Below are 15917 nucleotides of genomic sequence, written 5' to 3' on the forward strand. Positions count from 1 at the left end.
GCTGAGGGATTCGTTCCCCCAGTTTCGTTTCCCGTATCACGCCTCTTAAGTTTATGGACGGGTCAACCCAGAATCCGACCCAAGTATCTATTTACTCTCATATATATCCAAATTAACCACAACTCTCGACCTGACAATCCGCACACTTTCAAAATTAAGCATTATTATATATATATATATATATATAGATTAGTTAGTTAAAAAGTTAAACTTATATTGTTACGACGTCCCGCGTTCATCAAATTTGGTGTTGAATTAAAAATATAAAGTGTTATTAGCTTAGTTAGTTAAAGAGTTGTACTTGTTTTGTTATGTAGCGAGTTCGAAACATATCTATAGCATTTTTAATTTTATTTTTAATCGTTTTAAGTTTATGGGCGGGTCAACCCAGAATCCAACCCAAGTATTCATTTACTCTCACATATATATGAAAATTAACCACAACTCTCGACCCGGCAATCTGGACACTTTCAAAATTAAGCATCATTATATATATAGATAGATATATTAGTTAGTTAAAAAGTTGAACTTATATTGTTACAACGTCCCACGTTCATCAAATTGATGTTGAATTAAATGGATACTTAGGTCGAATTCTTGGTTGACCCGCGTTCATCAAATTTTTTACACCATTTTTTTTTTATTTTTAATATTACCTATGTATTTATTAATTTTACAAATTAAACCTTAATAATTTAGAAAAATGAGAAAATGAATAAAAAGAACAAAAGTTAAAAAAAATAGTGTTACAAGATTTTTTCTATAAATTATTTTTATGTTATAGTAAATGAATTTGCCTTTCAACCATTGTTTACGTGAGGTATATCTTCAAGTATTATAAAAGTTTAAGTTTTATGTTTACAAAATTTTAATGAATATTATATTAGTTATTAGTATGAACAATTTTAAATTCGATTATCTAAAATTATATTTTATATTTTTATTTTATAAAATCAATTTTAAGGTTTTGTTTTTTTTTGTTTTTCAAGCCTACCCTAAATATAATTCATGGATCCGTCCCTACTTGTTCTAGTGAAATCGAACATGTTCATCACTTCATTACTCGAAACCTTCATTGTACTACGTCTCTTGAACTCTAAGTAAATCCAAACAATGTCTGAATTTACTTAAAGGTAGTACATTGGTTCCAACATCAACCGAATTATTTTATGTTCCAACCTTGTTGATTGAAACCACCTCTTGTGATATCTTCTCTCGAATGAAATGGTGCTTAATATCCACATGTTTTGTTCTGTCATGGAACACAAGATTTTTGCACAAGTGTAATGCACTTTGGTTATATGTGAACATTGTTGCAAGTCCTTCGAACACCTTTAGTTATTGCAGTACACCTTGAATCCACATTTCTTCCTTTACAGCTTTAGTTGTTGTGATACATTCGACTTTTTTATTGATAAAGCCACTATAGATTGTAACTGACTCTTCCAACTGATACAGTTACCATTCACCAAAAAATAGAAAGCCGAAGTTGATTTCCTTGTGTCTTTATCTCCCGCATAGTCTGAGTTCACGTAACCAATTACACTAACCTCTGAATCACTTCTTTTCTTGTAACATATCCCCACATTAGTAGTTGAGGCTATCTGATAGAAAAATTAAGTAAGTTAATTTTGTGGAACCGGCCAGATAAACTAAACAGGTGTTAACTTTCATGTGCAGGTACAGATCAAAACCGTATGAACCGGTTGGGGTATCAAAACCGGTTGCTGCTATACTTCAAAGAAACCAATTCCAAGTGATCAAGATAAAGATCAGAGGAACCGGTTTTCACTTTCTCAAGCGACCGGTTAGCCAAGACAAAAACTTACATACCAGCCGGATCATACTGCACAAGACACAAAACCGGAAAATTCAAACTTCAAGAGTGACGTACCATGACGAAAGAAACGTGTCTTGAAAGAATAAAAGAAGATCAGATCCGATCGGAAGCATGCGAAGAAAGCAATGATGCTTTATTGATCCGAAGTTGACAACCTGAGGTGGATGTCCAGCACGTGTCCAAATCTGAAAACCGATTATGTCATCTTCTGCACAGAGTTACCTGCATGACTGCCAGGTGTTGAGGAAGGTGAAGCGTGCAAGCAACCTCTCTGCACCGGCGTGATAACGATCAACCAATCCAGAGGAAAGAGAAGAAAAGTGACGGTTAGCTCTTCTCAGCTATAAAAGGAAGACGGATCGTCTTCATTAAATGCACAAGTTGTAAGTGACGGATTACGAAAAACAAATCATTAAAGCATTAATCTAGAGAGATAAACTTCTATATTCCAACCGGTGTGTCTAAAACCAGAAGCTTTCTGTATTGTGTTGTGTTGAGTTGTTGTATTACATCAAAATGTGAGTTTGGTGTAACCGGCGAGTAGCGAAGTTGGGCTCGACCGAAGGTACTGTTGTTAACTATAAAAGTTAGTGGAGATCCTTCTCATAACCTGAAAAGAAGGGGTGACGTAGGAGGGTTTGCTCCGAACATCCATAAACAAATCCTTGTTTCGTGTTCTTTTGTTGCTTTCATTATCTAACCTCAAACCAATCATACTCCTAAAACCGGTCACTCATATCCATAAAACCGACTCCTTCTAAAACATCATCTAAAAGTCGCATACGTTGCTTCAACCTAAAATAGACATTTCCGCCCTTGAACCCGGTTCAAGAGTCTATGACAGTTTGCGCAGTGCTGAGAACGGTTTTAGTCTTTAACCGGACTATCACCAAAGAGTGTTGTGTGTTGTGTAAGAGGCCACCCTTCCTGAAACCGGAAACACCCCGGTCCTCCAAGGGCGTCCCCGATCCTAACAAGTGGTATCAGAGCGAGGTTCTCAGCATTCAAGCAACCAAAGAAGATGGGATGCATGACCCACAGCGACAAGCCGCCAATGCTAAACAGCGAAGCGTTTAGCAGTTGGAAGAAACAGATGCATCTACATCTAATTACGTTAGATGATGAGATGAGCCGAGTCCTGAAAGAGGGACCGATCAAGATCAACAAGGAGGCAGACCTATGGACGAATGAAGATCGAAGATGGAGTAACCTGGACAACCATTGCATGAGGCACATCTACAAGTCCATAGATGATAACACTTTGAACAAAATATCAGAGTGTGAAAATGCAAAGGAAGCCTGGGAAACGATCATCCAGATCCATGAGGGAAACGAAAGAACTAAGGAGAACAAAATCCTAGTGGCTACACAGAAGTATGAAAATATCAGGATGAAACCGGGGGAAAACATGAAGGAATTCAGCAACCGGTTCACCAGTGTAGTCAACGAGCTTCAAACACTCGGAAAGAAGTATGACAACCGAGAAGTAATAATCAAAGCCCTAAGATCTCTGCCAAGCACGTGGGACATCAAGACCATGGTGATGAGGGAATCGAGCACCCTTGGGCAGATGAAGTTGCATGATGTGTTCGAGGATCTAAAAGCCTACGAGTTCGAGATCAAGTCTCGGATCGAAGATGAAGCATCCACATCAACCGCAACCAGAGCTTTGGTTACATCGGTGGAACCGGCGGCCCAAGTATAAACCGTTCCGGCTCCAGTCAAAAACACCGATCAAATTACTGAAGATGTGATGGCAATGCTAGCTCAGAAATTCGGGAAATTCATGAAGAAGAGCCAGCCACCATCCAATAATGATTTTAATTATAACTATGTATATAAATCAAATAAAAGATGCTATAACTGTGATGGTTTTGGACATTTCAGGTCAGAGTGTAGAAAACCAAGGAGAGACGATAGAAAACCGGAAGGAAACTATCAGGGAAACAACTATCAAGGGAATAACTATCAAAGCAACCGGTATTAGGGAAACAACTACCAAGGGAGAAACTACCGGGGAAACAACAACAAACGAAAAGACTACCGGAGAAACGATGATCAGCATGCTGACGAAGGAAAGGAGATTCAAAAGGCACTCATTGCATCCGATGGTGGAAGCGAGTGGGCATACTCCGATAATGAAGACGGTGAAGAAAAAGTAACCTGCTTCATGGCAAACGACGAAGAGGTATTTGATTTCTCTTCTGACGAGTTTACCAAAGAAGATCTAGTTTCTGCACTCAACCAAATGGTTGCTGAGTTCAGAAACATATCTGCGTACATACCGACCCCTGTAGAAACTCAAACCGAACAGATAAATAATGTATATGATAAAACATGTGAAATCGAAATGTATGAACCGGATGAACTATTCTCCGATAATGAGAAGACAGTTCAACCGGTAACCGAAACCGATGAACGAGCAATGTACGTCACTGCTGCGTGGGAGAGATCACGACAAGCGGTAAAACAAATGTGTAACTATAAAAGACATCCTAAATGTAGGTATGGTATCGGTTATGAACCAAATAAACAAAACGAATCAAAACAACCTAACGGGATGAAACTCACGAAGAATAATCTTCCGTTTATAAAATTTGTCAAGAGTTCACAAACCGAAAATGACTTAAAACCGGAAGAAACACTTAAGTATGTAAGTCCTAACGAATCAGAAAAATGGCTTCATCCTGAGAGAAGGAAAGTCAACCGGAAACCAAATAAACCGAATAAAACTCGACATCAAAGAAACACATCACAACATAAGGCATTCTTGAGCAACAGCCAAGAAGTTAAGCCAAAGATTATAAAAACAGATACCGGGAAAGTGATCCGACTCATTCAAGTCTGGATCCCAAAGGGACTAATCAACCATGGACCCAACTGAATGTGGGTACCAAAAAGGTGTAAATAATTGTTTGTTGCAGGTTAGGAGGAGCAACCGGCTAAAGAATTCAGAATGGTATCTGGACAGTGGATGCTCAAGGCATATGACCGGAAACAAAGAGCTACTAACCGACATCAAGTACGAAACCGGAGCAATCATCACATTCGGGGACAACTCGAAAGGTAAAACCGTGGGCAAGGGTAAGATTGTCCATGGTAATCTGTCTATAAGTAATGTACTCTTAGTAGAAGAATTGCGTTTTAACCTGTTAAGCATAAGTCAAATGTGTGATGTGGGTTACAAAGTTGAATTTCATAAAAACTCATGCTTAGTTAAAAATCAAGATAATGACATTTTGTTAACCGGTAACCGGATAGGAAACATTTACAAAGTTGATTGGAAAAATGATTTTGAAAAACCTGTGTGTATGATAGCCGGAAATGATCCAAACTGGCTTTGGCATAAACGGTTAAACCACTTGAATTTCAAAACGATTAACTTCATCTGTTCCAAGGAACTAGTTCACGGTTTTCCAAACGTTAAATTCTCAAAAGATAAAGTATGTGCTGCATGTCAAATGGGCAAACAAGTAAAATCATCTTTCAAAAGTAAAGGAAATTATCAATCTGAACGATGCTTAGAACTCTTGCATATGGATCTGTTTGGTCCGGTCAAAGTAACTAGCTTAGGAGGCATGCATTATACTATGGTAGTTATAGATGATTACTCTAAATTTACTTGGGTTACTTTTCTAGCCTCTAAAAGTCAAGCAACTCCAAATCTGATTTAACTGATTTTGAGAATACAAAATGAAAAATCTTTTTGAGTGAACAAAATCAGAAGTGATAGAGGAACTGAGTTTATAAACAGTAATTTAACTACTTTTCTTGATGATTCCGGTATTAGACACGAGTTGTCTAGTGCCAGAACTCCTCAACAAAATGGCCTGGCTGAGAGAAGAAACCGGACTCTCAAGGAAGCCGCAAGGTCAATGATAGCTGATTCGGGTATCGCTCAAAAGTTTTGGGCTGAAGCTATCTACACCGCCTGTTATACTCAAAATCGATCTTTAGTAACTAAACGGTTTTCTAAAACTCCTTTTGAAATTTACTTTGATCAAATTCCAAGTGTACGATATTTTCGAATTTTTGGTAGTAAATGCTTTGTTCACAATAACGGCAAGAATTACTTGACCGCTTTTGATGCTAAATCCGATGAGGGAATAATGTTGGGATATTCAGCTGTAAGTAAAGCCTATAGAATATACAATACTAGGACTTTAACAGTTGAAGAAACCGCACACGTTGTTTTCGATGAATCGGTTGAACGAAACACTGCATTACCCTTCGACCTTCACAACAGAATGGAAAATTTTAATATCTATTCTGATGATGAAGACGAGGTTCCGGTTTTTAGACGATTTGTCAAGGACCAAGCGGTTGATGCTGAACCTCAGCCTGATCAAGCTGCTTTACCGCAAAAAGTTGACGCTTCAGTTTCTACTGAAGAAATCGGTCGGTCTGACTCTGTTCAACCTACCGATCAGTCTAACCTTGATCAGCCAACCGAAAGCTTGGTAGACACGTCTCGGATTAACCTCAGAAGGAACAAAAATCATCCTCTTGAACTAGTGATAGGTAACATATCCTCACCCGTCCGAACTAGGCAACAAAATTTGGATCACTATGAAAACTCTGCTTTCATATCACAAATTGAGCCGAAAAAGGTGGATGAAGCATTGTCAGATCCAGATTGGATCTTAGCAATGCAAGAGGAATTAAACGAGTTTGAGAGAAATAAAGTCTGGTACCTAGTTCCCAAACCGAAAAACAAACCAGTTATAGGAACACGATGGGTATTCAGAAATAAACTCAATGAAGACGGTTTAGTTACGAGGAACAAAGCCCGGTTAGTGGCTCAAGGCTATAAACAGGAAGAAGGCGTTGATTTTGAAGAATCATTTGCCCATGTAGCTAGACTTGAGGCCATTAGAATATTTTTAGCATATGCAGCTTTTAAAAACTTCAAAGTTTTTCAAATGGATGTTAAGAGTGCTTTTCTAAATGGTAAGGTAAATGAAGAGGTATACGTTAATCAACCTCCAGGTTTCAAAAATCCAGAACACGAAAATCACGTTTACCGGCTGAATAAAGCCCTTTATGGTTTGAAACAAGCTCCAAGAGCTTGGTATGATACTTTGACACAATTTCTATTTGATCACAAACTCACAATAGGTTCGGTAGACAAAACACTTTTCAAATTTGAAAGGAAGGAACAAATCTTACTTGTTCAGATTTACGTTGATGATATTATATTCGGATCAACCGATCCAAAGTTATGTGACAAGTTTTCGAAAATGATGACTGATAGATTTCAAATGAGTATGATGGGAGAATTGAGTTTCTTTCTAGGACTTCAGGTTAAGCAGATTGAAGCCGGAACCTTCATAAGTCAAACGAAGTACACAGCCGAACTGCTGAAGAAGTTTGGAATGGATACATGCGCCGAAGCGGCTACGCCAATGAGTCCTTCTGTAAAGCTGGACAAAGATGATGATGGTCAAGCCGTTGACATCACAGCCTATCGAGGAATGATCGGATCTCTGCTGTATCTCACAGCCAGCCGACCCGACATTTTGTTTGCGGTTGGAGTGTGCGGAAGGTTCCAGGCAAATCCAAAGCAGTCTCATTATACGGCGGCCAAAAGAATTCTAAAATACCTAAAGGGAACTCAAGAAGTGGGACTGTGGTACCCAAAAGACTCAAGTTTCAACCTTATAAGCTACTCAGATGCCGATTACGCAGGATGTAAGATCGACAGAAAAAGCACAAGTGGAACCTGTCAGTTTCTAGGTGACCGGTTAGTCACTTGGAGCAGCAAGAAACAAACATCCGTTGCAACATCAACCGCAGAGGCAGAGTACATAGCGGCTGGAAGCTGCTGTGCACAACTTCTCTGGATCCAACAGCAACTAAGGGACTTCGGGATAGAAGCCAAGGAATCTCCAATTTTCTGTGACAACACCAGTGCCATAGCGATTACATACAATCCGGTGTTGCACTCAAGAACAAAGCACATCGATATCCGACACCATTTCATCCGGGAGCATGTTCAGGAGAAACACATCCGGCTGGAATATGTCTCGACCGAGCAACAAGTAGCGGATATATTTACAAAACCGCTACAGGAAGCTAAGTTTTCTCACTTTCGAAATATTTTGGGACTTACTAATCTTAATCAATTGATATCATGATTATGCATGCTTGTATAAAAACCGGGATATGTGTTCAGGGAGAAGCTATCGCTTCTCAAACCATATTCAAATAGGCCATTGATAAATCAAAAGTGCTATCCGGGAGGAAGTCTCCGGTTATGCCCGATTACTTCATAATTTCAAATCACATGTATATTTACTATACGGTTGAAATAACCAGGTTTAAGTGGATATAATAAATCCAAAGTTGAACAAGTGTTGACGTAAATCAACATTTCTTCACAATCGGAAGAAAATATCCTACTAAAACCGGTCATTGAAAACCGCTTAGTACAAATGCATTCTGATCTGATGGAATGAACTTCTCCGGCTAACCTGGGATGACTGACTGAGTTTTCATGCATACTTTGAAAAATGAAGCATGTAATCAATAAAAATAGTCTACCACAATCAAGATGACGACATGTGTCCATCATCAAGAGAGGGAGACTCACATCTTGTCAATAGATATTTATCATCATTGTTATCTTGGTAATAATTAGATTTTATCTTGGAAATAAACATTAGTTACTTCAACAAGTTAAGGTCTATTAAATGACTGATGACATCATCAAGCATGCTTAAAACTCATTAATTTAGCCGAATCCCCTGGCTATATAAACCACCCTTAAACCTTCACAAAACTTCACAAGTTTACTATTCACAAGTATCATTCTTGAAATAAACCCTCTCTCTCAAGAATATGAACTCCAACTCCCTAGCAAAGAAGATTCTATTGGTAGATTTCAACTCAATCTACCAATATGAAGATCACGAAGTCAAAGAAATGTTCTTAGCCATAGAAAGAAGCGGGCTAAGAAGCTTCCTAGAAAACAGATTCATTCTTGACTACCTAGTAGTCGAAGAACTCTTCCAGACCGCAAAAGAAGTGCATCGAGATATAATCGTTGCACAAGTCGACGGTCAAAAGTTCCTATTTAGCGAGACGGATTTCGCTGTATACTGCGGTTTACCCAATGAAGGGGTAACCGACTTAACATACTCCCCGGTGACCATGGAAGAGATGTGTCGCCGGTTCTCAGGATCTAACATCCCGGTTAAGCCCTGGGGTGCTAAAAGCCAACTTTCTCATAAGTACCAGCTTCTCTGTGAGATTCTGGGAAAGTTCGTCCTGGGCAGAGAGAAAAGTTACTACTACACCCAACGGATTTTCGAGATGATGATCGCTGTAACGGTTGGGACACCGGTTAACTGGTTCTGGATCATCTTCAGTAACCTGAAGAAGATGCTCCTCTCCAACAAAACCGGCTACGCTCCTCAGCTGAGCGATTTTTGTGCAAGTCTGGACATCCACTCCGGACCATTCGTAACTCTTCATCCAAGGCATGTGCTCACCAAGGAAAGAGTACAAGAGATGATCGACCGGTGGGAAGCAGTGAAGGCTAGAAGAAATCAAACGGCTGAGTCATCTAACGTCTAGCCTGTCCTTTTCTTTGTCTTATCTTCATCTATCTTCCAAAACCGGTAATTTTGTTGTACTACCGGTTTTGTATATTAATTAATGAAGCAGATTTCCTTCCTCCTTTATCCAAAATCTAAAGTCATAAATGCTCAAAACATTGAATGTGCCGTATCAAAATAAAATCAGATCACTCTTGGAAACACAAATATTCATTCTCAATAAGCATGCCTGACGTGATTAGACAAGACATGTCTTTATTCCCTTGAAAAATCACAAAGTCATTAATGACTAGACATAAACGGCTAGATTTTTCAAAATATCCTCATTAAATGCTCTCAACCGTTCCAAGCTATAAAAGGAGGCTCACTCCTTCATTTTCAAAACACGCCTTTTGCCTTCCTTCTCTCTAAAACTTGAAAGTTCAGAAAATCCTTCTAAACCATCCTCACTACTCATCATCATGTCTGCCGAACTACGAAATACCCTTATCGTCGACTTTGAAGACATCAAAGATAGTGCATACTATGAATGCATTTTTCAGCATATCATAGACTCAGGGCTGCAAGGCTTCCTCAAAGGTTCAGACACCATCCTCGTGGAGGAGGTGTGTGAATTTTTCAACAACGGTCATATTCTAGATGATGGCAGCATCCGCACCATCATCGACGACCAATTCCTTCAGTTTACCGAAGAGGAATTTGCCAACTTCTTTCACCTTCCGACCGAAGGTTTTTCTGACTTCCCAACGCCGTTCTTACCGGCTAAGGAAGACTTCTTCCAGATTTTCTCTTCTTCCTACGCTCCGATCAAGGACTTTGGGAAGAAAGAAACCCTCGCTCCTCACTACCAAATCCTGCATGATTTGGTTCAAAGGTCTATCATGGGCCAAATGCCTAACCAGAACTACAACCAGGAGGCATTCGACATCATGATAGCCATCATTCGAAACTCGTCGATCAACTGGGCAACCTACCTCTTCAACAAACTGAAGCGGCTCATGACCGCTGCAAGGGGAAGGACCAGTTTCGCTCCTCAAATCACCTGGTTCCTGATGTCCAAACGCCGTAACCTTGAAACAGGTGTTCCGGTTGGACCGTCCAACACTATCACCATACTCATGATGTACAGGTGGATAACAAGAATTGAGGAACGGTCACCCGAAAACACCATGGAAAAGTGGTACGAAAGGAGGATGGAAGGGGGATGGTTCACAGAAGACTAATTCCTTTTTGTTTTTTCTTTTCCGGTTTTTGGTCATTTTGTTGTACGACCAAAACCGCTCAATGATTACCATTTCCCTTAATTATGAAATATTTAATCATTAAAGTCTCCGGTTTTTCACTTATATCTTTCATTCCGGTTTCTTAAACTTATGCACAAAAACTTAAGGTTAACTTAAACAATTCCGGTTAACAAGTCTTCAAGTAAAACCGGAACTTCGAGCAAAAGTGAAAAAGTTTGAAAAACTTAACCGCCCACGGTTTTACCTCCCAACGTTTACCGCCCATGGGTTTTCCGCATTTACCGCCGAAAGTTAATGCAGTAACTTTTGGAGGGAAAATTGGCGCCAAAAACATCAAACGACGGTTCATCTTCCAACCGTTCGGAACCGCCAACTATATAAGTTCACAACTTCTCATTCGACACTTGTGCTTTCTCTCTCTTCAAATCTCCAGATCTTCAAAAGCTTTCTTCTCTCGAATCTTCATCGCTCTTTATTCCTCTCTTCTCAAACTACCATGGATCTAAGCAAAGCTCCTTTCCAATGGATGTTGCAAGTGGATTTCGCAGATATTGATGAACACGCCGATGACAAAAAAAAAGGCTGTTCTTCAACTTCTGAGAGATTCTGGGTTAGAGAAGTTCCATTCTGGTCCGTTCATCATCTATCCGGCGGCCGTGACGGAGTTCCTGGCGACGGCGACGCTCACGAAGAGGAAGGTCTCAGCCACAGTCAACGGGAAGGCCATTCTAATCACCGAGGAGTTATTTGCGGAAGCTCTCGGTCTGCCCAACACCGGTCTGGACCTAAAGGTTGATCTAACCGATGCAGAATCAAACGATGTCCGGTTGGTGATTTCTTTCTCAGATCAGGATCTGGTGATCCACTCTAGCCGGAGGAATAAGCTTAAGCCGGAATACAGATGGTTGCTGACTATCATCGCCCGCTCACTCCAGGGAAGAGGAGGTAATTTCGACAACCTGACGAAACTTAAACTTAAGATGCTGATGGCCATTGTCCGCGGTGACAATGTGGACTGGGGATACGTCATTTTCGAAGAATTCTGCCAGATGGTGATCAAGAAGGATGGCCGGGTTCAGGCCTTCGCAATGCAAATCGTCAAAATTCTTCAGTTTCTTAATGTGGAACTGGGTGAAGGTAAACCGCTTCCAATCATCAATATTCTTGACTCAGAGTCAACGATTGAGAAACCGGAGAAGACGATCAAACCTAAGTCATCCAGAATGAAGTCGTCCAAAGGGACCAGTTCTTCCGCTCCGGCTGAAGAAGAAACCAAGCAAAAGAAACCGGCAAGAAAGGCGGTTGAAACCGAAGCCCCACAAGAACCGAAAAGGAGGAAGAAGGTGGCTGCAAGAAAAAGTTCCAACAAACCGGCGGACTCCGAGAAAACTCTCTCCTCGGATAATCCACCAGAACGAACCGCAGATGTTTTTCAACCCATTCCCATCAACACCGTCGTTCCTACTCCCATTCCATCTAACTCACCAAGGCAAACCGAATCTACGGGAAGCCAATAAAACAAGTCAGTTTCCAAGGAGGAAGCAGAGGTAAGCGTTCACTCTGAAACCTCCAAGTCTCCAAGCAAACGAGTTGAAGAGGTATTAGCCGACGTAGGCTTAAACACCTCCAAAGCAATTGAGGATGTTATCCAAGACATTGCAAAGGAAACCGAAGAGGACGATGTGTCAAGTCGTCGCAAGCCAGTTGATCAGGTTGAGATACCTAATCAGACAGAAGTACAACCGGTCGAAGAAGCGGCCAATACAGCAGAGATTACACCTCCGGCTCAGGAGGGTAATCTTGAAGAACAGGAACCATCCGGTTCCGCAGGAGGCAAGTCAGCTCCAGAAAACCGATCGGCTCAAGATGGACCATCTGATTCAGCCACAATACCTGAAGGTTCTGTTCAGGTCAACAAAGGAAAAGGAGTTCTTATCGAAGATTCAACGGTAACAGGAAAGGGTACGCTACAAACCGGTCTTCAACAAGAAGTTATAACCGGGGATGAGGTTACCTTTACCGCAGAGCAAGAAGATGAAGTCTTCGAGGAACTTATCAGGGACATGAACAAGGGTGCTAGTGAAGCGATAGCTCCATATATCCTGTGGGTGAAGCTCCGATGTGAAACAAAGATATCCGACATGGCTCCAGGTTTGAGCGGCAACAAATATTGGGACAGGCTCATCAGGCTGGAAGAGAGGGCCCTTCAGTTAGCTCACACCAACCTTATTCAACCTGCATTTAACAAAACCGCAGTAATTCTTGAAAACGCTCGGTTGCAAGCAGTGGAGAATGCCTTTCAAGAAACTGAAGGATCGACACTAACTCCGATTGAAATGAGAATGGCTGAACGGTTTATTGCGGTGCGAGAACAGCTCGTACAAAATCTCGCTCATTTTGATATGCAGTGGAGGAAAGGTTGCCAAAGCCAACTCAATAATGTCGATCTCCATCAAAGTAAGCCATTCTATGTGACCGGTAAGACATCCGGAACGACTGAAAACCTGGAACAAGACTCTTCTCAAACGGCTAAGACTCCGGAAATCGATCAAATAAAGCAAGCGATAATTGAGAAAATTGATTCATGCCTTGGTAGCTATAAAACCGCAACCGATGACAGAATTGCAACGGCTGAAGCTAACATGTCTAACACTATAAGGTCCATGATAGATACGGCCATGCAGACATCAGTAAAATCTTTGATCGCCGAGTCCATCCAAACCGCAACCGCCCCATTATTAGACATGCTGCAGGCAATGGCCATTCAAATTGGGGAGATGTCCAAAGTTCAAGTCAGCACAACTCAAACGCAAATTGAGTCTGATGCTAAAACCGCTAAGAGGCTGCAAGAAGAAGAAATGGAAAGGGAACGGTTGCAGAAGGAGATTGAAGACAAAGATTATGAACTTGTCCAGAAGTGCAATGAGGAAAAACATGCCAACATCAAGGAATCTCAACCGGCTCAACCGTCCCATTCAATGAATACAAGGAATAAGAAGAAACGGAGCGCGGTTAAGAACGTAATCAAGCGGGCAGAACAAAGAACAGTTGTACCAGTCGCGGTAAACGTGCAACCGATTGATGAAGAAGAAGAAGAAGATCCTGAGGAACTTAACCAACGGAAGAGAAGGGCAACTGCGGGCTCAACCGCAACTCCAAGCTTCAGACAAATTATTGCTCCGCCACCCCCTCCACCAAGACCAGTTTATGCCAATTTTGGGTTCAAGAAAAAGGGTACCGGTCACTCAAGTGTATGGGCCGGAATGCTGATTGACGCTGCAAGACGTGACAGGGAGTGGAAGGCCAGAGAAGAGGAAGAAAGAAGACGGTTTATGAAAGAACTGGAAAAGGAGCTTCACAAGGGGGGACCATCCAAACCTTAATATTTTTATGTTTTTTCAAAAACAATTTGTGCTTAAACTATGTTTCTGAACTCGGATACTTTATCATATTTATCTCCTCAAATTTACACATGTTTTTCTCATGAAAAATCAAACTCATGTTTTTCAAACCGGCCACTCATTACAAGTTTTGAATATTTATTCTAAATAATCAAAAATGGAGAAATTGATAGAAAAATTAAGAAAGTTAATTTTTCTAACTGGCTAGTAAGTAAATTTTTCAAACCGGCCACTCATTACAAGTTTTGAATATTTATTCTAAATAATCAAAAAGGGAGAAATTGATAGAAAAATTAAGTAAGTTAATTTTCAAAAAGGGCACTCATTACAAGTTTTGAATATTTATTCTAAATAATCAAAAAGGGAGAAATTGATAGAAAAATTAAGTAAGTTAATTTTGTTGAACCGACCAGATAAACTAAACAGGTGTTAACTTTCATGTGCAGGTACAGATCAAAACTGTATGAACCGGTTGGGGTATCAAAACCGGTTGCTGCTATACTTCAAAGAAACCAATTCCAAGTGATCAAGATAAAGATCAGAGGAACCGGTTTTCACTTTCTCAAGCAACCGGTTAGCCAAGACAAAAACTTACATACCAGCCGGATCATACTGCACAAGACACAAAACCGGAAAATTCAAACTTCAAGAGTGACGTACCATGACGAAAGAAACGTGTCTTGAAAGAATAAAAGAAGATCGGATCCGATCGGAAGCATGCGAAGAAAGCAATGATGCTTTATTGATCCGAAGTTGACAACCTGAGGTGGATGTCCAGCACGTGTCCAAATCTGAAAACCGATTATGTCATCTTCTGCACAGAGTTACCTGCATGACTGCCAGGTGTTGAGGAAGGTGAAGCGTGCAAGCAACCTCTCTGCACCGGCGTGATAACGATTAACCAATCCAGAGGAAAGAGAAGAAAAGTGACCGTTAGCTCTTCTCAGCTATAAAAGGAAGACAGATCGTCTTCATTAAATGCACAAGTTGTAAGTGACGGATTACGAAAAACAAATCATCAAAGCATTAATCTAGAGAGATAAACTTCTATATTCCAACCGGTGTGTCTAAAACCGGAAGCTTTCTGTATTGTGTTGTGTTGAATTGTTGTATTACATCAAAGTGTGAGTTTGGTGTAACCGGCGAGTAGCGAAGTTGAGCTCGACCGGAGGTACTGTTGTTAACTATAAAAGTTAGTGGAGATCCTTCTCATAACCTGAGAAGAAGGGGTGACGTAGGAGGGTTTGCTCCGAACATCCATAAACAAATCCTTGTTTCGTGTTCTTTCGTTGCTTTCATTATCTAACTTCAAACTAATCATACTCCTAAAACCGGTCACTCATATCCATAAAACCGACTCCTTATAAAACATCATCTAAAAGTCGCATACGTTGCTTCAACCTAAAATAGACATTTCCGTCCTTGAACCCGGTTCAAGAGTCTGTGACAGTTTGCGCAGTGTTGAGAACGGTTTTAGTCTTTAATCGGACTATCACCAAAGAGTGTTGTGTGTTGTGTAAGAGGCCACCCTTCCTGAAACCGGAAACACCCCGGTCCTCCAAGGGCATCCCCGATCCTAACACTATCTATCTCAATAATCACTTAATTGCGAGTCAATGTTCACAGTCTAGACTCTCCATAAACCTACTCAAGACTCTAATCCCATGTGCCAAGTCTGGCCTGGTACAGGCCATTGAGTACATCATAGACCCAACTGCACTTGAATACGAAACATTTTCCATGTAAGTCTGATCTTACCTAGTCTTTGTCGAGTTCATAGACGACATTAGATACTAATTTATGATCGATAACTTTGTTGGCTTGGCTTCTCGAATCTCTAACTTGTCAATCACCTTCTTGAGATAGTCCTACT

Source organism: Impatiens glandulifera, chromosome 1 (assembly GCF_907164915.1).
Source record: "Impatiens glandulifera chromosome 1, dImpGla2.1, whole genome shotgun sequence".
NCBI classification, from domain to species: Eukaryota; Viridiplantae; Streptophyta; class Magnoliopsida; order Ericales; family Balsaminaceae; genus Impatiens; species Impatiens glandulifera.